A 24,254-nucleotide genomic window follows, 5' to 3' on the forward strand; every position below is an offset into this window, starting at 1 on the left:
TTATGACAACTTGATGATTTTTATAGTGTTTTCTCAGTGGGGTTTTATTTTTTTATTAGTTCCTTCCTCCAAAATGCAGCCCACAGCACCTGGTATTCATTGGCAATCTCTCATCCAAGTTATAACCAGGGCAGACCCTGCTGTACTTCCAAGATCACACAGCTTCTGGTAAATGTAGTTCTGATTTCCTGCATATTTGCAAAGTGAATGTATGTAACTGATGCACAGATCTGCAGACATCTGTTATTAACCTCTTTCTCCATCTTGGGAAAATGAGGTTGAAATGAGACCATCTTGTCCTGCCAAAAGTGCACCCAACAGCTCTTTCTCCCACAGTCTCTCTGGCATGTGGGCTATTCATTGAAACAACAATGAATAAAGAACAACAAGCTACTGTTTCCATTTTTATATGTGCACATGGCAGAGACTGTAAGCCTAAGCCACTCATTGTGCTTCATGGGTGAGAAAGAATTTAAACTATGAGTGTTGTTGAAAGTTTTAATGGCCAGAATCACTGGGTTTTTGGGCTGTATGACCATGTTCCAGAAGCATTCTCTCCTGAAATTTCACTGGCATCTATGGCAGGAATCCTCAGAGGTTGTGACCTCACAAAAAACTTACAGCAACTCAATTTAAACTAAACTAATGTCAACATTATTATTATCACCCACATTAATGGATAAGACTTAATCCACTTTGCCATCTTACTCCAATAATATATATTCTTGTGCCACTATGACATAAAAGCACTCTTAGAACTTTATCACATGGAACTACTATTCGCATAGCATTTCTGCAACATGGGATCAAAGCGACTTGCTGGCATGATGACAAATGGCATCATACAACTATTACTATTGGTGTTGTACAACTTGGATACCTTGAGAGTGTGAAGCCACACTTACAGGCAGGCAGTGTCACTCCAACTTCCCACTATGCACACTTTCCACTCTTTTTTTAAAGGCACTGCGCTATTGCAAAGTTTTTGCTATGTATCCTTTTTTTGCAGGGACGAGTGGATGCCATCACAGAATTGCCAGGTCTTCAATGTATGTGGTAAGTCCCAGATTGTGGTATAAACTACCAAGACTTTAAATAGCCCTTGTCAGCTTCACCATGGGAAGGTGCTGGACCAGCAACAGGTATTGCACAATGTTGTGAAATAGGGACCATCAAGTAAGATGACAGTCCTGCTACTGTGCTGGCCTCTGTGTGATAAAATCCTACATCTATCTAAGCAGCTGATTGTCTGAGTGCCTTCTAGTTTGGGTGGATAAATGTTGAATTATTTTAAATACTGAATTATTTAAAAGGCAGAAAGGCAATTTATGCCCCCCCCCCCCCAGATATTGTTGAATTGCAACTTCCATTACCTGCATCCAATAGAACCAACAATGAAGTGTTGATTAGCTGTAGTTCACTACCTGGATCTTAAAAGCATTTCCACAGACGACCTTTTCCTTTTTTTTTCTTTTTACAAACTCCCATGTTGTGATGGATACTTTGATACCAGGCTTCAATGTCTTTCCTTGACAGTAGCAATTACATTGGCCAGAACATTAAAGCAACTCATAAATGAAAAAGCTTACACAATCTTTCCTGCAGGCCCTAGGCTGCCTTTGAAAAATTGGAATGTAGTGAAGTTACACCACCTTTTTATCAGTCCCCGCCTCCACAGATATAGACATACACAGAGAGAGGTCACTGTTTGCTGCTAAAATGCATCATTAAATATAAATATGCCATTAATATATATCCTTCTACTTGTTTACCGGCAATTTATGGGGGAGGAGAAGTCATTTGGCAATCATTGCTTGACCCTTTGATTGATGATATGTCCTCATCAAACAACATAGGGATTATGAGGAGTGGAAGAGGAAGCATGAAATGCAAGCTTCTACAAACGTAGTTACATTCAGAAGTCAATCTCTTATACAAAGCAGGCGATGGAATCCAGCCAAGTTTAAAAAAACTGGGGTGGGCACACTTTGGATTGAAGAGGCTAGATTGTTCCATCTACAGACCCATCCCTAATGCACCCAAGTAAAGATAAAGGTTTCCCCTTGACATTAAGTCTAATCGTGTTCAACTCTGGGGGGTGGTGCTCATCCCCATTTCTAAGCTGAAGAGCCGGTGTTGTGCATAGACACCTCCTAGGTCATGTGGCCAGCATGACTGCATAGAGTGCTGTCACCTCCTACAGAAGTGGTACCTATTGATTTACTCACATTTACATGTTTTCGAATTGCTAGGTTGGCAGAAGCTGGAGCTAACAATGGGAGCTCTCCCTGCTCCCTGGATTCAAACTGCTGACCTTCTGATCAGCAAATTCTGTAGCTTAGTGGTTTAATCCCCTGCACCACCTCACCTGCCATAGGCTGCTCTTTCTACACCTTGGCTTATGCTAATTATGGAACAGAATAGGATGCTTTACTTACTTACACCTATTATGTTTGTACAGCCCCAAAGTGCAAAGGTATGTAGTCATACCATGAGGGCATGCCAATTTCAGCAAGAAATGGAAGAATGGACCTTGTGGCAATGTGATTTATCCAATGACGCAATATAGCCTTGGGTCATTTGTGCCCTAACCCTTTTTTCCTGACCCCTCGCCTGCCCCAAGGTGCCCCATACACCCCAATTTTGGGGTGGCAGAAAGACTGCAAGAAAGCCAACAGTTGCTCCTGGTGTCTTTCATGAGCAGTGGCACAATCTGATTTAAACCAGAAATCACTTTCAACCCCTAGGAAAATACCTTCTAGCAGAAGCAAGGTTTATTTTGCATCACCAGCAAAGAAACAGGCAGAGGACATGAGTGGAAGCAGGAGAAGTCAAAAGGAGAAGAGCCTTAAGTTGGATGTAACCCTAACAAACTGTTTCAGGTTCCTTTAGTCTAGTGGTTCTCAACCTGTGGGTCCCCAGATGTTTTGGCCTTCAATTCCCAGAAATCCTAACAGCTGGTAAACTGGCTGGGATACTAGAAATGCCTTGATTTCTCAGCTGTCTTCCAGCCCCAAGTTGCTCTCGGGAACTTTGGAGCTTGAACTGAAATACCATGACTACACTGACTGGCAAAAATCTGGGAGTTGTAGTCCAAATCAAATATTTCCCAAGCTCTGGAATGTTGGTTCAGCCTGGCTTTGCGACAATGACTCTTTGCACTTTGAAAAGTCTTCTTTTCAGTTCCTTGCCTCTAATGCCTTCCAACCAAAGACACAATTCACCTTTTGCATCGTTTGGGTTCGAACCCTGTCACCACCAACATATTTTCATTTGGAGAGGGGAGGGAAATGCACAGTTCTAGAGAACAAATGGCAAATGTAAAATACAGGGACAGCTATCGGGCTCTGAGGCGTGATTGCATTTAATGAGTGCATTGACCCCATGTACCCAAAAGTCAATACTGGTTTCCAAGTATTTCAGAAACAACTCATTATTGCTGCGATTGGCAGCATTTGTAGATCAGACAATGCCAGAGACCGAGGGGGAGTAAAATGTTCCCATTTTGCAACAGGCCTTGGGGAGCATCCCTGCAGTTAACCAATCTGAGCTCTGGACTGGATGGTATTTATATTTGCTAAGTCTTATAAACAACCACTAGAACTGAAGGGGAAAAATTCTGCAGTCATTGGCTTAGCCGAAACCCCATAGTTATTAATGTAATCCCTGGGTAAGTACTACATGGATCTTTTACTGGCCAGGAGCCAAGCAGAACCTCACTTTAAACTCTTGATCTGAATCAGCAAGTATGCCACAGGCAACATTGCGCTGTCATGCCAATCTTGTTCCTTGGAACTCATCCAGAATCCTTTGAAACAGTCAATCTTCTTCACTATTAGCCTATAGAGGAAAGTCAAATTTGATCAGCCTTTTAGTGGATTTTCTAAAATAATGTTTGTTTTGGGTACAAAGTATACAAACAAAAAGTAAAAAGGTCAGATGCAAATTTATTTAGCTCTGTTTTTGTTTCAGGCCATCTGTTGCATACAATCTGTTAAAGGTAGGCTGAATCATTTAATTGAAAGTACCTCCACCCCAGTTTTAAACATTGGCACTGGCATATGCTGTGCCAGTGCAGCATCAGGTTGACTGATTGTTGTTGTTGTTCATACGTTCAGTCGTCTCCGACTCTTCGTGACCTCATGGACCAGCCTACGCCAGAGCTCCCTGTCGGCCGTCACCACCCCCCAGCTCCTTCAAGGTCAGTCCAGTCACTTCAAGGATGCCATCCATCCATCTTGCCCTTGGTCGGCCCCTCTTCCTTTTGCCTTCCACTTTCCCCAGCATAATTGTCTTCTCTAGGCTTTCCTGTCTCCTCATGATGTGGCCAAAGTACTTCAACTCTGTCTCTAGTATCTTTTCCTCCAGTGAGCAGTCGGGCTTTATTTCCTGGAGGATGGACTGGTTGGATCTTCTCGCAGTCCAAGGCACTCTCAGCACTTTCCTCCAGCACCACAGCTCAAAAGCATCGATCTTCCTTCGCTCAGCCTTCCCTAAGGTCCAGCTCTCACATCCTTAGGTTACTACAGGGAAGACCATGGCTTTGACTATGCGGATCTTTGTTGCCAGTCTGATGTCTCTACTCTTCACTATTTTATCGAGACTGGACATTGCTCTCCTCCCAAGAAGTAAGCGTCTTCTGATTTCCTGGCCACAGTCTGCATCTGCAGTAATCTTTGCACCTAGAAATACAAAGTCTGTCATGGCCTCCACGGTTTCTCCCTCTATTTTCCAGTTGTCAATCATTCTTGTTGCCATAATCTTGGTTTTTTTGACATTTAGCTGCAACCCGGCTTTTGCGCTTTCTTCTTTCACCTTGATTAGAAGGCTCCTCAGCTCCTCCTCGCTTTCGGCCATCAGAGTGGTGTCATCTGCATATCTGAGGTTATTAATGTTTCTTCCAGCAATTTTCACCCCAGCTTTGCATTCATTCAGCCCCGCACATCGCATGATGTGTTCTGCATACAAGTTAAAAAGGTTGGGTGAGAGTATGCAGCCTTGCCGTACGCCTTTCCCAATCTTGAACCAGTCTGTTGTTCCGTGGTCAGTTCTGACTGTTGCTACTTGGTCCTTGTACAGATTCCTCAGGAGAGAGACAAGGTGGCTTGGTATGCCCATCCCACCAAGAACTTGCCACAATTTATTATGATCCACACAGTCAAAGGCTTTAGAATAGTCAATGAAGCAGAAGTAGATGTTTTTCTGAAACTCCCTGCCTTTCTCCATTATCCAGCGGATATTGGCAATCTGGTCTCTCGTTCCTCTGCCTTTTCTAAACCCAGCTTGAACATCTGGCAACTCTCGCTCCATGTATTGCTGGAGTCTTCCTTGCAGGATCTTGAGCATTACCTTACTGGCATGAGAAATAAGGGCCACTGTACGGAAGTTTGAGCAGTCTTTCGCATTTCCCTTTTTTGGTATGGGGATATAAGTTGATTTTTTCCAGTCTGATGGCCATTCTTGTGTTTTCCATATTTGCTGGCAAATGGCATGCATCACCTTGACAGCATCATCTTTTAAGATTTTAAACAGTTCAGCTGGGATCCCGTCGTCTCCTGCTGCCTTGTTGTTAGCAATGCTTCTTAAGGCCCATTCAACCTCACTCCTCAGGATGTCTGGTTCTAATTCATTCACCACACCATCATAACTATCCTCAATATTATTATCCTTCCTATACAGATCTTCTGTATAGTCTCGCCACCTTCTCTTGATCTCTTCAGCTTCTGTTAGGTCCCTGCCATCTTTGTTTCTTATCATACCAATTTTTGCCTGAAATTTACCTCCAATGTTTCTAATTTTCTGGAAGAGGTCTCTTGTCCTTCCTATTCTGTTCTCTTCCTCCACTTCCATGCATTGCTTATTTAAAAATAGTTCCTTATCTCTTCTGGCTAACCTCTGGAATTGCGCATTTAACTGGGCATATCTCCCCTTTTCACTGTTTCCTTTTGCTTTCCTCCTTTCTTGGGCTACTTCCAGTGTCTCAGCAGACAACCATTTTGCCTTCTTGGTTTTCTTTTTCTTTGGAACGTACTTTGTTGCCGCCTCCTGAACAATGTCGCGGACTTCTGTCCATAGTTCTTCTGGGACTCTGTTTACTAAATCTAGTCCTTCAAATCTGTTCTTCACTTCCACTGTATATTCGCTAGGAATGTTAGTGAGATCATATCTAACTGGTCTGTGTATTTTCCCTGATCTCTTTAGTTTTATTCTAAATTGGGCAATAAGAAGTTCGTGATCTGAGCTACAGTCAGCCCCAGGTCTTGTTTTCACCGACTGGATGGATGTCCGCCACCTTTGGCTGCAAAGGATGTAGTCAATCTGATTTCGGTGTTGACCATCTGGTGAGGTCCATGTATAAAGCCGTCTTTTAGGTTGTTGGAAGAGAGTATTCGTTATACACAGCGAGTTTTCCTGGCAAAATTCTATCAGCCTGCGTCCCGCTTCATTTTGTTCTCCCAGACCATGCTTGCCTGTGATCCCTGTTGTCATTTGATTTCCCACCTTGGCATTCCAGTCTCCTGTAATGAAAATAATGTCTCTTTTTGGTGTATTATCCAGTAGGTCCTGCAGATCCTCATAGAACTGATCTACTTCTGCTTCTTCAGCAGCTGTGGTTGGGGCATATATTTGGATCACTGTAATGTTGAAAGGCTTTCCTTGCACTCGAATTGAGATCATTCTGTCATTTTTTGGGTTGTATCCAAGCACCGCTTTAGCGAATTTCTTATTAATTATGAAGGCTACTCCATTTCTTCGATGTTCCTCTTGTCCGCAGTAGTAGATCTGGTGGTCATCTGATGTGAAGTGGCCCATTCCAGTCCATTTCAGTTCGCTGACCCCCAGAATGTCTATCTTTAGTCTTGACATCTCACCAATAACAACATCCAATTTGCCCTGGCTCATAGATCTTACATTCCAGGTTCCTATGGTGTGTTGATCTTTAGAGCATCGGATTCGTCGTTCACCTCCAGTACCGTCGGCCGCTAGCCTTCCTTTCGGCTTTGAGCTAGCTGCGTCATCACATCTGGGGCTAGTTGAACTTATCCTCTGCTCCTCCCCAGTAGCATTTTGGCCATCTTCCGACCTGGGAGTCCCATCTTCCAATGGCATACCGACACATCTCTGGTTGTACGTGTCCATTTAGTTTTCTTGGCAAGGATACTGGAGTGGTTTGCCATTGCCTTCCCCAGGGATCACGCTTGGTCTGACCTCTCTGCCACAACCGTCCCGTCTTGGGTGGCCCTTCACGGTTTCGCTCATGACATCATTGAGGTGCTCAAGCTCCAGCGCCCCGACAAGGCGGTGATCCTTTGCTGGACTAATACGTCTTTGCAAAACGGTAGGTTCCTGTCGTGTGCTTTCTAGTCATTTCTGAGTTATGGCAATCACAGGGTTTTCTCATCAAGACATATTCAGAAACATTTTTGATTGCCTTCCCTGAGGCTGAGAGAAGATGACCTGCCCAAGATCACCAATTGGGTTTCCATGACTGAGAAGAGATTTAAACCACGGTCCCCAGAGTCCTAGTCCAACACTGAAATCGCTACACCACACTGCTCTTCCCAGTTCAACACAGATTTCTTTGATCTTATAAAGATTATTTATATTTCATATTTGATTCACAGCTACCAGACGGTTGGCTGGTTTGGTCAAGAGGGTACCTTATAATAAACTCACTAGATCTTTCTTTCTTTGTGTTGTTGGTGGCTTTCATGGCCAGAATCACTGGGTTGCTATGAGTTTTCTGGGCTGTATACCCATGTTCCAGAAGCATTCTCTCCTGATGTTTTGTTCACATTTATGGCAGGCATTCTCAGAGGATGTGAAATCTGTTGGAAACTAGGCAAGTGGAATTAATATATCTGTGGAATGTCCAGGGTGGGCGAAAGAATTCTTGTCTGTTTGAGGCAAGTGTGAATGTTGCAATTGGCCACCTTGATTAGTATTGAATGGCCTTGCAGTTTCAAAGCTTGGCTACTTCCTGCCAGGGGGATCCTTTGTTGGAATGTGTTAGCTGGACCTGATTATTTCCTGTCTGGATTTCCCCTGTTTTTTAGTGTTGCTCTTCCGTCCTTCCTTCCTTCCTTCCTTCCTTCCTTCCTTCCTTCCTTCCTTCCTTCCTTCCTTCCTTCCTTGTGTTTTCCTTCCTTCCTTCTTTCATTTTTTTGTAAAGAAGATACCTTTTTAAAAACTAAAAAATGTTTTTCATCTAATGCCTTCAATGGATCAACACATGCTCCCAACTATCCCAACTTGGCAATTCTTATTCCCTTGTCCTGCTTTTTAAAATGTCCCAATTTTCCTCATCTCCTTCCACTCCCCCCCCCCCATCTTACTTCAATTGCCACAAACTGAGTTCAAAGTCCTAAATTTACCTTAATTAACTCAGCAGAAGAGGCAAAATCCTGCCTTTCTCTGTAGATTCAAGGAAAAGCCAACTGCTGCACCCTCTCCTAACTTGTGTGTTTTTCCTCTTTCGTACTTTTTGTCATCTTGATGATACTTTGATGCTGCTTGGCTAAAATGAGTTTTGATATATGAAATTTTGGGTGGTATGCCAACAAAAAGGTCACAAAATATCATCCAAACTCTTTCAGGTCTCTTTATCAGGCGCAACATCAAAAAAGCATATTGATAGCTGGCGGAGCTAAAACTGATGGCCTTTACCTTGGGCTGTAAAAGAAATCTTACCTAAACACGGGTTTGATAGCTTTACTGATAGCCAGTGTGGCTTCTTTTTGGTTTGGTGATCAAAAAGTGAGAAAACAAGTCCCTTAGTATACTGGTTGTCAGTAGCTCCTTGGAGTCCCTATCTGAAAATGCCAGGGATTGAGTTCAAGGCTTTCTTTAAGCAAATATCTATATCTCAATACACTCACAAACACTTGAATGTTCTGCTATGAAGCTGCAGCCCTTCTCCAAGCTGGAAATACCAGCAACTGGAGCCTTTGCAATGCAAAGCACATGCTCAGCCTTGGAGATACAGCAAATATTCTAGCAAGGTTTCCCTCACCAAAAATTCTCATGCTCCTTTGTTTTTGCTGGGATTTTTTATGATGAAGCTGACACATTGAGTGTTCTTGTTCTGGTCTACTTAAGCATAAAATCTTAAGCATACTGGAATTAAGCCCCATTAAAACTAACAAGATTCACTGCACAAATCTAAAGTCCGTTTTGTCAGAAGCAAATTTCTCTGAATTCAATGGAACTTCCTTCCAAACCTATTAGTACAGACAGGCCCAGAGTTACAAACATCCAATTTACAAATTACTCATAGTTAAAAATTGGGGAAGTGAGAGAAATGCAACCCTCGGAAGGGGAATTCACTCCTTAAAGCGTTATCATGGGGGAAAGATGTATCCACTGATCCTTTATCACCAATCCTGGTTTAGAAAACAAGCCTATTTTGTTCAAAATCCATTTATCACAGGGAGCGAAAGTGAGGTGAAATCTTCTGAACAGAGGCACAGACAGGAAAACAAACCCCACGGGGATGTTAACCCTTCCCTGTGCTATCCAAAGCTAAAGAATATATGGCTGTAGTTACACTTAAAAATGTACTTGTTCCAACCTGCAAACAAATTTAATTTGAAAACAAACCTACAGAACCTATTCTGTTTGTAACTTGGAGACTGCCTGTATTTAGCATTTTACTGTTTAAAACATTTTATAACTTGTAGAAAAAACACATACTGCTTTGTATTGTTGAAGGCTGCTTTTTTCAATTAAAGGATATGATTGTGTGTGCATGAATGAATAAACATGTCTGAAATCAGGCTGCAATCCCAACAGATAATAAATCCCATGAACATCAGCTGAGATGGCGAAGTTGTCTCAGAAGTGTTCCACTTTGCAAATGGGGAGTTCACAGAACATAACATAGAATCAAAGAGTTGGAAGAGACCTCATGGGCCATCCAGTCCAACCCCCTGCCAAGAAGCAGGAATATTGCATTCAAAGCACCCCTGATAGATGGCCAGGGGAGAAGGTAGAAGGGGAACTAGACTGTGACGTAGCTAGTTAGTAGCCAGCTGAACATGTTTCCATAAAGAAGAAACTTGACTTAAATTTTCTTCCTAACATGCCAGTTTGCTATGCAAAGATAATAATGTGTGTGTGAGACAGCAATGGCAGCAGAATTCCATCACACCAGGTTCACCACCTCAACTGCTGTTTGTGGGAATCTAACCCGCATCTCTGTCTTTGTGTATTACAATAGCTACAGATGGCTATGTGTTGTCAAAAGCTTTTATGGCTGAAATACTTTCACATGTTTGAATTTAGGACTAGGCTGTGGCGCAGCTAGTTAGCTGCCAGTTGCATTAAATCACTACTGACCGAGAGGTCATGAGTTCAAAGCCAGCCTGGGACAGAGTAAGCTCCTGACCATTAATAGTCTAGCTTGCTGTTGCAGCCCAAAAGACAGTTGATCTGTCAAGTAGGAAATTTAGGTACTGCTTTATGCGGAGAGGCTAATTCAACTAATTTACAACATCAAAAAAACTTCCAGTAGCATGCAGAAGAATAAGGAAGTACTCCATCAAGGACTCGGTGTCAAAAAGTGGATGGTGAAGCTCGATTCCTGTGGCCGGAATCGGGGATACCCTCATGAAGCTGGAAAAGCTGAAATGTTAAATTGCCTCTGTGTCTGTCTATACATGCTGTATGTCTAAATGGCATTGAATGTTTGCCATGCATATGTGCATTGTAATCCACCCTGAGTCCCATGCGGGGTGAGAAGGGCGGAATATAAATACTGTAAATAAATAAATAAATAAATAAATCCCACAATACTATATGCAAAGGGATCTCTTAGGATGAATCTATACTATAAAATTAATCTAGTTTGATACTACTTCAACTGCCATGGCTCAATGCTATGGAATCTTGGGATTCGTAGTTTGGCGAGTCCCCGGCACCCTTTGTTAGAAAAGGATGAACTTGTAAAATGATAACTTCCAGGATTTCATGGTGTAGATGCACCTTTAGTGTGGAGGTCAGAGCTGCCAAATATTTCCTTCTTTATTAGCCTATCACGTGTCCAGTCTATTGACATTTGCAGGTGACGTTGTTCAACTCCTCCTCACAAAAAAACCTCTGATGTGCAGATGTCATGAGAGTCCAGTGAAAGGCACAAGAGGAAGCCAAATTGCTACCTGGAAGGATGACAGCCCAATGAATCATATTCCTAGCTCTGCCTTAAATCTTTGCTGTCTTATATTCTTCATGCCTCTCACCCACCGTGCCATGTAATTGAACCAAAACGTTAGGTTCCAAAAGAGGAGGGCAAAATAAGGAGGGATTGAATCAAAACAGACAAAGCTGAAATCACGCTAAAGGTTAAGCACAGAAAGGAGAGTAAAAGCCCCACCTCAAGGATCTTTGGAGCAAGTCCTCTAGCTCTAAACTGAAGTCAAATTGCAAGCCAGCAATGTGATGTAATTATGGAATAGAATTATTTTAGACTGCCAATTAAATGAAATTTTGGATTTCATTTAATTGGCAGAAAGCATTTACTCCCTTAATATTATGGACTCATTTTTAAAATCTGCAGTTTTTAAGATTACAACCATCCTTCCACATTTGCTGGAATTAGGGATGCAAAACCAAAGTGAAACTGGAAAAGCCATGAATAAAAAAAAAAAACAATACTTTTAAACCAGGATGTAGAAATTCCTAGAAAGAAGGAGTGCCTAATCCATGAATAATCAAATATACTGGGGACCTCTTCACATGGGCTTCCTTTCAATGGCGGTGGGTTTTAAAAGTTCAAGGATGGAGCCCAACAGCTCCCATCACAACCAGTAGAACTACTTCTGGGCAGTTCCATGGCTTGACTGGGAAAAACTCCTGTATCCACAGTTTAATCTATCAATTTCTGATAGATATGGGGAACCATCTTCATTGTGTGGCGTTCTGTGACGTTCTGTCTTTAGAGAAGACAGAATTTCCTCGCCCTCATCACACAGGATTGCCTAGGCCCATTTCTAATTACATCGTGAGCTTCATTCCTCCTACACTGTTTGTTTTTACAAATGAAAATATTGTGCAATTGCAGAAGTGCAGAACAAGAAAGTATAAGCTATGCAATTGCAGAAGTGCAGAACAAAAAAAATTAATAAGGCAAAATTTCAGGTGGTTACATTTGTACAATTACAGAAATTAAAATTATATAAAATAATCTTCCAGTCCTTTTCTGTGTCTGAAGTGTAATGGTGACAAAAGGAGCATCGAGGAGCATTAACATGTACGGCCACATTGAAATGTCACAAAATGGAGAGTAAATGGAAAAATCTGCCACTTCTTATTCCAAGGAAAATCATTCATTTTTAAGCATTTCTACACACCACTTTGATGGCTAGAAGCAAGGAAGAGCTGAGGAGCCTTCTAACCAAGGGGAAAGGAGAAAGTGCAAAAGCTGGGTTGCAGTTAAACATATAAAAAAACCAAAATTATGGCAACCATGCTGATTGATAACAGGCAAATAGAGGGAGAAAACATGGAGGCAATGACAGACTTTGTATTTCTAAGTGCAAAGATTACTGCAGATGCAAATTGTAGCCAGGAAATCAGAAGACATTTACTTCTTGGGAGGAGAGCAATGTCCAATCTCGATAAAATAGTGAAGAGTAGAGACATCACACTGGCAATGAAGATCCGCATAGTTAAAGCAATGGTATTCCCCATAGTAACCTATGGATGTGAGAGCTGGACCATAAGGAAGGCTTCCATGAGGAAGGAAGATAGACACTTTTAAACTGTGCTGTTGGAGGAAAATTCTGAAACCACGAGAAAATCAACCCAGTCCGTATTCCAGGAAAGAAAGGCCAACTGCTCACTGGAGGGAAAAATATTAGAGGCAAAGATGAAGTACATAATGAGAAGACAGAAAAGCTTAGAGAAGAAAATGATGCTGGGGAAAATAGAATGAAAAATGAAGAGGGGCCAACCAAGGGCAAAATGGGTGGGTGTTATCCTTTAAGTGTCTGGCTTGACCTTGAAGGAGCTGGAGATGTCAATGGCTGACAGAGAGCTCTGGCGTGGGCTGGTCCATGAGGCCATGAAAAGTTGGAAATGACTAAATGAATAAACAACAAAACACACAGGGAGAGGCATGGAGTCTATTCCTACCCATCTTTCAAGTTCTCCCATTTCTACAGACAACCAACATAATGGGTCATGCATTGTTTGATGGACTCCGTGGGATTCTCTTTGAAATGTGCAGAAACCTTTGTCTGAGTCTAGAAAGTGTTGGGTTTGTCTTACAGTCACCATAAGTTGGAAACAATGTGAAGACACACAGTCATAACAGCCACAAAACCTTTCACTCATTAATGTATTTGATACCTTTTGGTCTATTAATTCTTTTCACCTGTTAGCATTGATTCTTTTGATGCACGACATCCACATATTTTAATAAAAAGATGTGATTATCAAAATGACGTCTCCAATAAGGATGGTAGTTAAGAAGCCAACAAACGCATTTTTGATGGGTTCCAAGGTCTAATTTCCAGCTCCAAACATCTTATGTGCCCTAGGCCAACCATGACAATTTATCCAACCCATAGCAGTAGGTTAAGCAATGCTTGAACTTTATGCATTCTGGAGTAAACTGGAACAGAAGCCCAAAAAGAAATCTAAAGCTCTGGATAGCAATTATCAGGCTAGATTTCACTTTTGGAACAGATTGCTCACTCATATGTTTATCACAGCAGGGTTTCTACAAAAATGCAGAGCGGTTTCCTTGAAAAATCTCTGTTTTGCTATACTCAGTTAAGCAAATATAGACAGGATATAATTCCAAATGCAGTGATTTGCAAGAAAGTACCTATGTTACAATTGAAGGCTCTATGGGGAACTTGTTTTCTGTTTACCATGACTGTTCATCACGTTATTACTAAAAGCAATCACAATGAAGCAGTCTTCTCAGAAATAGAGCCTACGCCTCATAAACAACAATTTTCTTAAAGCATTTACACGATTTGTTATTCAAATCCATACTCAAGGCAATTTAAACAAAGCCACTTTAAACAAATACAAAAACCAAAAGCACAATAAAACAATAAAGCAGCTTTAATATAGCTATACTATGATTTTTGCATTATTTGATCTAAGGTTACCAACAATTCTGGATAGGGTTGGCATAATTTTGGCAGAATAAAGATAAACCCAGACAGCACTGGACAGAAAGTTGTACTTTTCCCAGGTATAATAATTTCAGGCAAAAAAAAAAACCTTATAATACAGCTATTAAAGACTCAGATAAGCTACATTATATAATGCTCATTTGGTCACACAAAGCAGAAACATTGCTTCTTTCTGAAAATTAATGACTAGTGGAAGAACAGCATAACTTGCCTTATTTCATATTCATAAATGTTAATGGTGTGCTACAAGACTACACTGGTGGTGTAGCGGGTTAAACTGCTGAGCTGCAGAGCTGCCTGACTGAAAGGTTGGCAGTTCAAAAACAGGGAGCGCAGTGAGCTCCTATTGTTAGGCCCAGATTCTGACAACTAGCACTTACCTGACTACATGAAGGCTAAATGGTGCTGGAACCATAGGCATGCACACACCATCAGATATCCCAGTGACTATGCATGGAAGTCAGAATAAAGATTTGCGAATGACTTTAGCTAAGCAGGGCTATAGGACTCTAAACAGTTTGGGACCCCTCGCTTACTTACAGCCCATGGATGAGTAATTGTCAGAGATGAGGGGTCCACATTAGCTTCCCAGGGAAACTTATAGGGTATTACTCCAGTATCTGGAAGATTTTTTAAAAGAAATTCCCCCCAAAAGAGTCTCTCTGGGTGTGTGGCCATCTTTGCCAAGTTCACTTCCATTTAGCAAAAGTAGAAGTTGTTGGTGCTATTTGCCTTCTAGTCATTTCAGACTTATGGAAAGTTTGTGGCCATATCATGGGGTCTCCTATTATGACAAGATTTGTTCAAATGAAGTTTGCCATTTCCTTCCTCTTTTGATGAGAAAGTTCATTATGGTAGATTTCTATAACAGAACTTTAGCCTGAACCTTGCAGAAGTTGGAACTGGTCCTCCCATAGTCCTAATCTAACACTCAAACCACTTGACTACACATGTTTTTGATAACTGTTTTCAAGTTGATTTTGTCTTATGGTGAATCAATGAATGAGAGACCTCCTCAACACCTCTATTCATGTCTTGCAGGCTTTGGCACATGGGATCTTTAGATTGAATCTAAAGGGAACTCCTTTTTCAAAATGTTATGGATAACATTATTAGTGATTTTTCTAAAGTCCTCTGTAGATTTTCATGATCAAAGTAAGATGATCACCGAGGGTACCATTTGGGTAGTGGGGCTTACATGCCCAACCCTGCCTTTTATTCAGTTGTCATCCATACATTCAGATGGAGGTCTCAGCAGGTTTTATGGTTATACATATCCTTTTAATGCTTGATGTGTTTAGATAGCCTGTCAATTCTTTGGAGCATGACTGTAGAGTAAACAGTGCAAACTAAAACATCACCCAAGAAAATACTTTTTGCTGCTTTTTTGTGTTGCTAAATTATGACTTTTAAATTACTGTTTTAACATACATCAATGCTATATGCTCTTTTAAGCTGATGTTTTAACTGATTTATGTGTTTTTAAAGTGACAGTTCAAGTTGTATGATGTTGTTCCCATGGAGAGGAGTGTAGGAAATTATTTTGTTGTTGCTCATCTAATACAAAAGAAATATTACTATACAGCAGGCAAGGACAAACTTAGGCCCTCCAGGTGTTTTGGACTTCAACTCACACAATTCCTAACAGCCACCTGGAGGGCTGAAGTTTGCCCATGCCTGCTATACTGTGATGCCTTGAGTTAAGAGTTTAATTTGTTTTGTTCAAATCACTCTTATTTCAAAGCAAATTTTCACATTGAAATGCCATTAATTCATTATAGGGCCCTGAAACCCGCCCCCCCCCTCATTTTTGTTACATGTTTTTAAATAATAAAACGTACATTATCAATAAAAATAATGTAAAAATTCAAAGTCATGTGGAACAATAAAAAAGAAAGATCAACTTTAAAGTGACAGAAGCACAAAGTTATGGCAAGGAAGCATATTTGAGGCAATAAATGTGTGTTGGCCAGTGTACCAGCAAGGCAAACCTGCACATTCATATGGAACAATAAAAAAGAAAGATAAACTTTAAAATGGAGAAGCACAAAGCTGTGGCAAGGAATCACAAAGCACAAAGTGATGAGGCAGAAGCATCATTTTCTTCATATTGTACTCAATCCAGCCTCCCTCCCTTTCTTACTCTCTCCCTCTCTCTCTTCATGAAGCAAAACATACCAGGAATAAAAACCACACAAAATCAACTAACTCAAAAGTTCCTCAAAGCAAATAAGAGCAAAGCGGACAGCAATCTACCAAAACAGACAAGAACAAAGCGGACAGCAATCTCCTAAGGCAAACAAAAGCACAAGGCATGAAGGCAGCTCCCTTGCAGCCCTAAAGCCCTGTACTCTCGATCTAGTGCTCCCTCTGTTGCTAGTTCTTATCTCAAAACTCTCTTTAGTTAAGAGTAATGGCTCTTAACTAAAAACACTGTTAAGTTGGGATGCTCTTAAGTCGAGGTTCCACTGTATTGCACTAGCTAGTCCATTACAGATAGAGTAGTGGGAAGTAAAGAGAAGGTTTTCACTTAAGACTAAATTCAAACAGCTTTCAAGCTCAGCCATAACTGAATGAGCAAACATAGCACGTGTACACACAGAATTAAGTGCCTGTAAGCCCTATTGATTTAATGGGAAAGGTAAGCACATCCTTTCTTTTGTATTTCATTGAATCAAATGGAACTGAAAGGTACTTTGCCTTTTGACTAAATTGGATCACAAAAGCTCCACAGACTGACCATCTAGAGGGCAAGCACAAGGCCATGGTTTGCTGAAGTGAGTTTGCAAGGAGCGGAAGAGTTGGGGAAAGCTACAGCAATATGGTTATTGCGAAATCAGATCACCCAACAATATGAATTATATAAAATATATGAATTATATAGGCATGCCTCAAATAGAAAATATAGCCAGTGATGTGGTCATTCCCAATTGCCCTAAGAAGTAACCTTTGTATGACATTTCTTGGAAATTCACTGGAACATGAACTCACTTCACCCTTGTCTCACCCTCACCCAGAGAAAATCACCATAATCTAATTACCTTTGTATATCTGGCATGCTATGATCTAGACTAGCCCTGGGAATGTTGTCTCATCTATAGCACCTATCTGAACCGCTTCTGTGAATACTCAATTGTATGTAACTGCTTCTTAAGTATCTTTTGTCCATCAGCCGGCACCTCCTTTGTCTAGCTGGCATTGGACCATCAGGACCCATCAACCATCCATTAAACCACATTCACCCAGATGCACCCGATTTCTGGGAAGGGCTCAGAACAGATACAAGACTTCAAATACACAAATAACAGTTTATTAAATTTCCTGCCTCACCTCTGATTGGCTCAGAGGCAGAAACAAACTCGTACCTCTTCCAGTGAGGCTACAGATTCTAGCTGGCACCCTTCAAGACCAATGAGAAATCAACATGGCAATTTTCAATTGTCCCATACTGCTTTCTCCATACTATAAATAAACCTACAAATTCAAAGTTGGGGTATGTCAGTACTTTGCAGTGCTTTCTCCACTGACTTTCTCCTTGGCCACTGAGAATAAGCCTCTGCTTTTGCTTTCTACTCATCTGTGTCTGATTTGGCCTTCTGGAATAGCTAGATAGGCGAGGTTCTGAAACCACGGTTCTTGCAGTAGCTAACATTACAACAACAGAGGAAAGGCTACTACCAAATTCTTCAGAAAAAGATATTGCAAAGAACCATTCATAGGTACTTCAGTAGATCTGATCATCTGCATCCCCATCCTTCCCATAAGGTCTCACCCCAGGGACATACTTCTAAGATCAGTGCATTTGAGAGTGAAACACGTGGGGATTAGGTAGATGAGTATGGGGAGAATGAATGGAGGGTTGACAAATGCCATTTTGCTTCAGGCAGCAGGATCTGAGAACCAGTGTGGCGTAGTTATTTGAGTGTTAGGCTGGATCTTCATTGTTCTGTATCCCAAGATTTAATCACAGATTATTTGGCAGTATAGACACATATAATCCAGTTCAAAGCAAATAATCCTGGGATATAGCACAGTGTAGATCCAGCCTTAGACTAGTACCAGGGGCAGCTCAACCCATTACGCAAAGTAAGCATTTGCAGTATAGTTGATTTTGCCCAGGGGCGCTCTTGAGGCGCTCTTGGGGAAAAATAGACCTTGACATATACGAGTTGTAGTTACTGGGATGTATAGTTCACCTACAATCAAAGAGTATTCTGAACTCCACCAATGATGGAATTGAACCAAATATGGCACACAGAACTCCCACGACGAACAGAAAATATAGATCAGTGATTGGTTGGAGGGGGGTGCCAAAATACTGTTTGCTTACCATTGAAAATTACCTAGGGCCGCCTCTGACTAGTACCTTGGGAGATCAGGGTTCAGATCCCCATTCAGTCATAGCTACCCATTGGGCAATTTTGGCTAAATCATACTCTGGCTCTGAGGAAGGCAATAGTAAACACTGAACCAATTTCACAAAAAAACGCCTTGGCATGGATTCACTTTAGGATCACCATAAATTTGAACAATTTCAAGACAAACACATGTAGTAGTAGAAAGCAAAATTCTTCATCCCTAAGGCCCTTGTTCTGGAAGTAAGCTATATTGTATTCAATAGGGATATTTCTGAATCAACATATATAGGATTGTACTGCAAAATTGCTTAACTGCCTGGAAAAATCCAATAATAATGTTCAAGTACATTGCTTTGGAGTTCTTGAAAGAAACTCCAAAATGTGTTAAGTTAAGGAGTATATGTGCTTTGTTTATTTGCTGCAAGGTAAACAAAATAGGATAGGTTTTGTGTGGACCACAACATTTAGCTTGCTTCACAAGACAAAGAAGAAAAGGGCAGTGGAGATTTTTTTCTCACTTCTCCTGAAGCTATTTTGCTTTCCCTCAGGGATCATGTTGAAAGATCACTACATAAGTTGGCAGTGCCCTTTGCAAGACATATGATTAAACCTTGCTTTGTTTTTGGATAGTCCATCCGTTGCTACCCCAAGGGCTCCCATCCGAGCAGTTTTCTTTCTGTTGCAAGAGATGTCTTTCCTAAGCAGGAAAAAAGACATCACTGGATTGTGTCCAATGTTGTACTTATTGCACAAGGCAGAACAATTATATTTGTGTGTGAAGGAGAGAATGTGTTTAAGAGCAAGAACAATGACACAATGTGCTAGGGCTCTCACCTATAATGAGCAAAGGGGGAAAGGGCCTCAGGAAAACTTCCTTAGGGACTTCCTCTGACTCACAGGCTTTATATTTCTCACTCTGCATGAAAAGAGATTTATTTCTCTTACAAATGAATGAGAGCAGAGAAAGGCCTTTCCAGTCATACTAGGGTCTGCAACACACTATGGAAGTCAGAGATAAGGACATTGATCAAGCCAAAGGTGGTTGTTTATTTCATTCCCCCCCCCCCCCCGATAATTCAAATAACAGTTATTGAGTGGAATTGTTTGCATTCCTGATCACAAGACTGAAGCACTGTTGTTGACATTCCATGTGTTTAACTGAAGAATGAGTTCAATTGAGTGCATGCACACTCAGTTGTGATTGCATACATATTCAGATATATATTCAGTTGTGTGATTTTGCCATTTTGCATAAGCAGCATATTCATATTCATCTGTAGAGGTTTAGGAGCCCCCGGTGGCGCAGTGGGTTAAAGGGCTGAGCTGCTGAGCTTGTGGACTGAAAGATAACAGGTTTGAATCCGTGGAGCGCCGTGAACTTCCACTGTCAGCCCCAGCTTCTGCCAACCTAGCAGTTCGAAAATATGCAAATGTGAGTAGATTAATAGATACCGCTCTGGCGGGAAGGTAACAGCACTCCATGCAGTCATGCTGGCCACATGACCTTGGAGGTGTCTACGGACAATGCCGGCTATTCGGCTTAGAAATGGAGATGAGCACCACACCCCAGAGTCGGACAAGACTAGATTTCATGTATGGGAAACCTTTACCTTTACTTATGCAGAGGTTTATGATATGCAGGCCTAATATTTATTATTTATTTATTTATTTATTATTTGCACTTGTTAACCGCCACTCTCAGCCCGAGGGCGACTCGTGGCGGTGTACAAAACATAGAACATAGAAGACAACATAATTGAAATTTTACAAGCGTCCAGTTGTTGATGTCCTCCATTTGTAACCCTTCCAAGTTTTCCCCCCACTGTATTTCCCCTATTACCATAAAACTCCATTAGAGGGGAAGGTTATAATACCTAACTTTTTTTTATCTTCTCAGAAGTGAATTAAGAATATACTGTAAGTTGCTTCTGGTGTGAGAGAATTGGCCGTCTGCAAGGACGTTGCCCAGGGGATGCCCAGATGTGTTACCATCCTGTGGAAGACTTCTATCAAATCTATGTCCTCACTGTGAAAGACCATGTAGATCCAGAATAGTTCTCTACAGTCACTTACAGACCCACAGTCAAGACTACCCTTGGAAGACAATCATACCCAGCCGTAAGTGACCTATAGAGATGGATAGGTAGGTCTGAAGCCCTATTAAAACAGCTTCATTGGCTGCCGATAAGTTGCCGAGCCAAATTCAAGGTGCAGGTCATGACCTATAAAGCTCTAAATGGTTCGGGCCCCACCTATCTCCGTGACTGCATCTCCTTCTATGAACCGGCACGAGATCTTCCAGAGAGGCCCTCCTCTTGGTCCCACTACCGTCTCAAGCGCGGTTGGTGGGGACAAGAGAGAGGGCCTTCTCAGTGGTGGCCCCCCATCTCTGGAATGCCTTTCCAAGGGAAATAAGACAGCCCCCATCCCTCCCCTCCTTTTCATAAGAGCTTGAAGACCTGGCGGTTTCAACAAGCCTTTGAAAATGACCAGTTCTAATGCAGCCTTACACATTGTTGAATACGGCCTTATTCTTCCTACCAATTACCCAGATTCTTTCCTTTAATCGGCCCCGGAATGAACAGCTACAGACCTGCACCTAATATTATTGTTGCATGCCATAGCATTGCACTTAATTCCTGGACCCTCTAGAATTTTTGGGCTTGCACAAATCTTGGCCTGGCCTTTTACATTTTTTAATTGCCTTGAACAGGCAGGATTACTTTTAATATATGTGTGCTATGGCGACAATTTTTATGCTTAGATTTTGTTTTGTTAATCTTATGGTTATGTTGTTTTTTTACTTGTATGTTTTGTGATGTTACCTGGGAACCGCTCTGAGTCCCCTCGGGGAGATGGAACGGTATATAAATAAAGTTATTATTATTGTTATTATTATTATTATTATTATTATTAGCATATTAATGTTTTTAATTTGTTAATTTGTCCTGATGTTTTCAAACAAAGTGGGATAGAAATGCTTTGGAAATAGACAAACCCACAAACAAACTTATTGAATCAAAGCATGTGTTTCTCACCAGCCTGCAGCCTGCTTGAAGGCTAGGAGTTTCTCTTGGCATGCTGCTTGGCTAGAAGAAGGCATTTCCATACATTCTACAGCCAGGACTGGGGCTGATCCAGGAGATTTTGAAGCCTGGGGTAAAAAACAACGGGGTGCTTCTTAGCCTGGGAATGTGGGGAAGTGCTTCCATTTTTAAAAAAGAATTATGCATTTACAAGGCAGTGTACCCTAGCACACATGAAAAAGGAATATTACAGGAAAACTTGTCAGCTACTTAAATGAACAATTTTATGGCACCTAATAGTGGATCAGGCCCTGTAATTGCATCTAGTAACTTTAGTGGGCTTAATTACACTGTCAATTGGAGGAGAGGCTCTGGAGCAAAATGAAGCCTCGAGAAGCTAGATTCAGTCACAAGGAGTGTGTTGTCCTCCTTGATTCTGAGGGCCTCACATATAAAAGGGAGAAAGCCATTCAAAGCAAAGTAAGCCCAAAGTCTTGGCACACATTGCGTTTTTTCATTACATCTTGGCTGCGAAGCAATCGTTTTGAACTGAACTTCAGTGGAAATAGGTCTTGCTGTGCTGTCGCTCACTGGGCCTATAGCAATTGGCTTTTGAACAGGACGTGCTCTTTGTGCCCAGCGGGAAGCCGGGGTGCCTCGGATAAGAGGCCCTATGGGTTTTCCTATACAAAGTCTTTAGAAGCTTAAAAGTTTAACAAAGTTATTTATTATTGCTTAGATCTTCAACAAACAATCTTAGATCTTCAACAAATCAAACAAATGCTTCTTAACTTGTCTACAATGGACAGGCAACTTGCTTGGAGAACTATTTCTTTCCTTTATGAGGAAAACCCTTTTTGACCCCTCCCTCGGCAATCTGCTTTCTAGGTTATGCTGGTGTGAGCCCTATTCCCGGCTCCAAATTGCTTCTTGGGTACCCGAGTAGACCTACCAGCCAAGGCTCTGAAAAATTTCCAGCTGGAGTCCTTAGGATTTTTCCCACAAAAGTTTCTCTAACCCCAACAAGGGTTGTGCTGTATAGCTGTTTCTCTTAAAACCTTTTCTTAAGAGACTGTTCTTAAAGCTGTGAGGCTGTAAATTCCCCAGCCAGAGCTTTTGGGACTGTTTTCCCCTGGACTTTGCAAAAAACGAAGCTTCTCTACAGGTAGAAATCTTTCACGTCCTGTAGCTGAGCTTCCAACTGTAAGACTGAACTAAAAATGGTTCCTTTTCCCTCCTGAACCTGGGAAAAAGGGCAGAACTAAAACTTAGCAATGATAGACAGGTGGCTAGCCCCATGACTGCAGCCTAGCAGGAACCATACAACTGCAAAATGCATGGCCAGAACAAGCACATGCAAACGCTCAAAGAACGAAAGGGGGTTTGGAGCTCCTGATACAGCCGTACCAGCACACTTGCCATGTGCTCTTTCATGTTCTAATTTACTGGATCTCTGCAGAATGTGGAAAATATACTTTTTGGGACTACCTCACCCAGAATTATTCAAGCTGTAATCCAACCTGTAACTTTTTCCAAGTTTTTGACCTCTGTAAACTGACGATGATGAATCCTTAATACAAGAGGAGCTTCTGGTGGCGCAATGGGTTAAACCCTTGTGCCGGCAAGACTGATGACTGAAAGGGATCGGGGTGAGCTCCCATCAGTTGGCTCCAGCTTCCCATGCAGGGACATGAGAGAAGCCTCCCACAGGATGGTGGAACATTTGAACGTCCCCTGAGCAACGAGATAGCCAATTCTCTCACACCAGAAGTGACTTGCAGATTCTCAAGTCGCTCCTGACATGAAAACAAAATACAAGATATCATCTATACTATTACGCAGGGAGGATATCACTCTTCGCTTATTTCACACTCATATGCAGGGATGAATAACTAACTCCATAGTTTTTCTCCCTGGTGGGTGAGATTTGGGGTGATTTCTCATGAAAACATATTTATGGAAAAATAACATCTTTTGTAGAAAATACATTGCTTTCTGCAGATATTTTTTCCTACTAAATAGTGTGTGCATAAAATCTAAAGTGCTTGTGTATTTTTTTTACAAATTGAAGGACTCCTCAAATAGAAAAAGCTTGTGCTGGCTGAATATTTTCTTGAAGTGTATTATGAGACACCTTTCCCCTATTAGGAATGATAGAATCTGTGAGTATCCTTCAAATAAACAAGTCTTTCTGTTTCAGTATACAGCAGATTTTAAATATCCCTGCATGCCAATTTCAAACAGGTAAAGGTTTCCATCTTTGCCCCCTCTCTCATGAACATCCCATTATCAGAGCAGAAAATGCATAAAGAATTTAATTTATTAACTGTAGCATGTAGTCAAGATGTCCTCTCCTGCACAAGTATCCTTCATCCCAGGAACAAAAAGCAAATCTCCTTTTGTTCTCAACTCGGCATTCTGTTTCGTGCTATTCACACATCCCTCCAAAAGTATGGCAAAAGTTATTAATGAGGAGGGACAGACAAGCTAAGAGATATTGAAATTGTGTTGTCGAAAGCTTTCATGGCCAGAATCACTGGGTTGCTGTGAGTTTTCCAGGCTGTATGGTCATGTTTCAGAAGCATTACCTCCTGACATTTCACCCACATCTATGGCAAGCATCCTCACAGGTTGTGAAATCTGTTGGTGTAGTGAAATCTACCTTTTAGGCGACCAGGCCAGAGCCTGTATGTCAGTAGCTTTCATCTTGAAAGACAGGCAGA

At 41.4% G+C, this 24,254-nt stretch overlaps 1 protein-coding gene across 3 annotated transcripts in view; it reads right to left on the bottom strand.

Moving 5' to 3' along the window:
* The window catches only part of GHR (growth hormone receptor), a 186,500-nt gene that overhangs the window by 149,150 nt on the left and 13,096 nt on the right, over positions 1-24,254 (bottom strand). Inside the window, exon 2 of one of the 3 annotated variants that reach the window (XM_067464622.1) lies at positions 21,544-21,659. The exons of the other annotated variants lie outside the window; for them this stretch is intronic. The gene's annotated coding sequence lies outside the window, so the exon portion shown is untranslated. The remainder of the gene's footprint in view (positions 1-21,543; positions 21,660-24,254) is intronic. 3 annotated transcript variants of the gene reach the window in all.

This window comes from Anolis sagrei, chromosome 2, assembly GCF_037176765.1.
Source record: "Anolis sagrei isolate rAnoSag1 chromosome 2, rAnoSag1.mat, whole genome shotgun sequence".
Taxonomy (NCBI): domain Eukaryota; kingdom Metazoa; phylum Chordata; class Lepidosauria; order Squamata; family Dactyloidae; genus Anolis; species Anolis sagrei.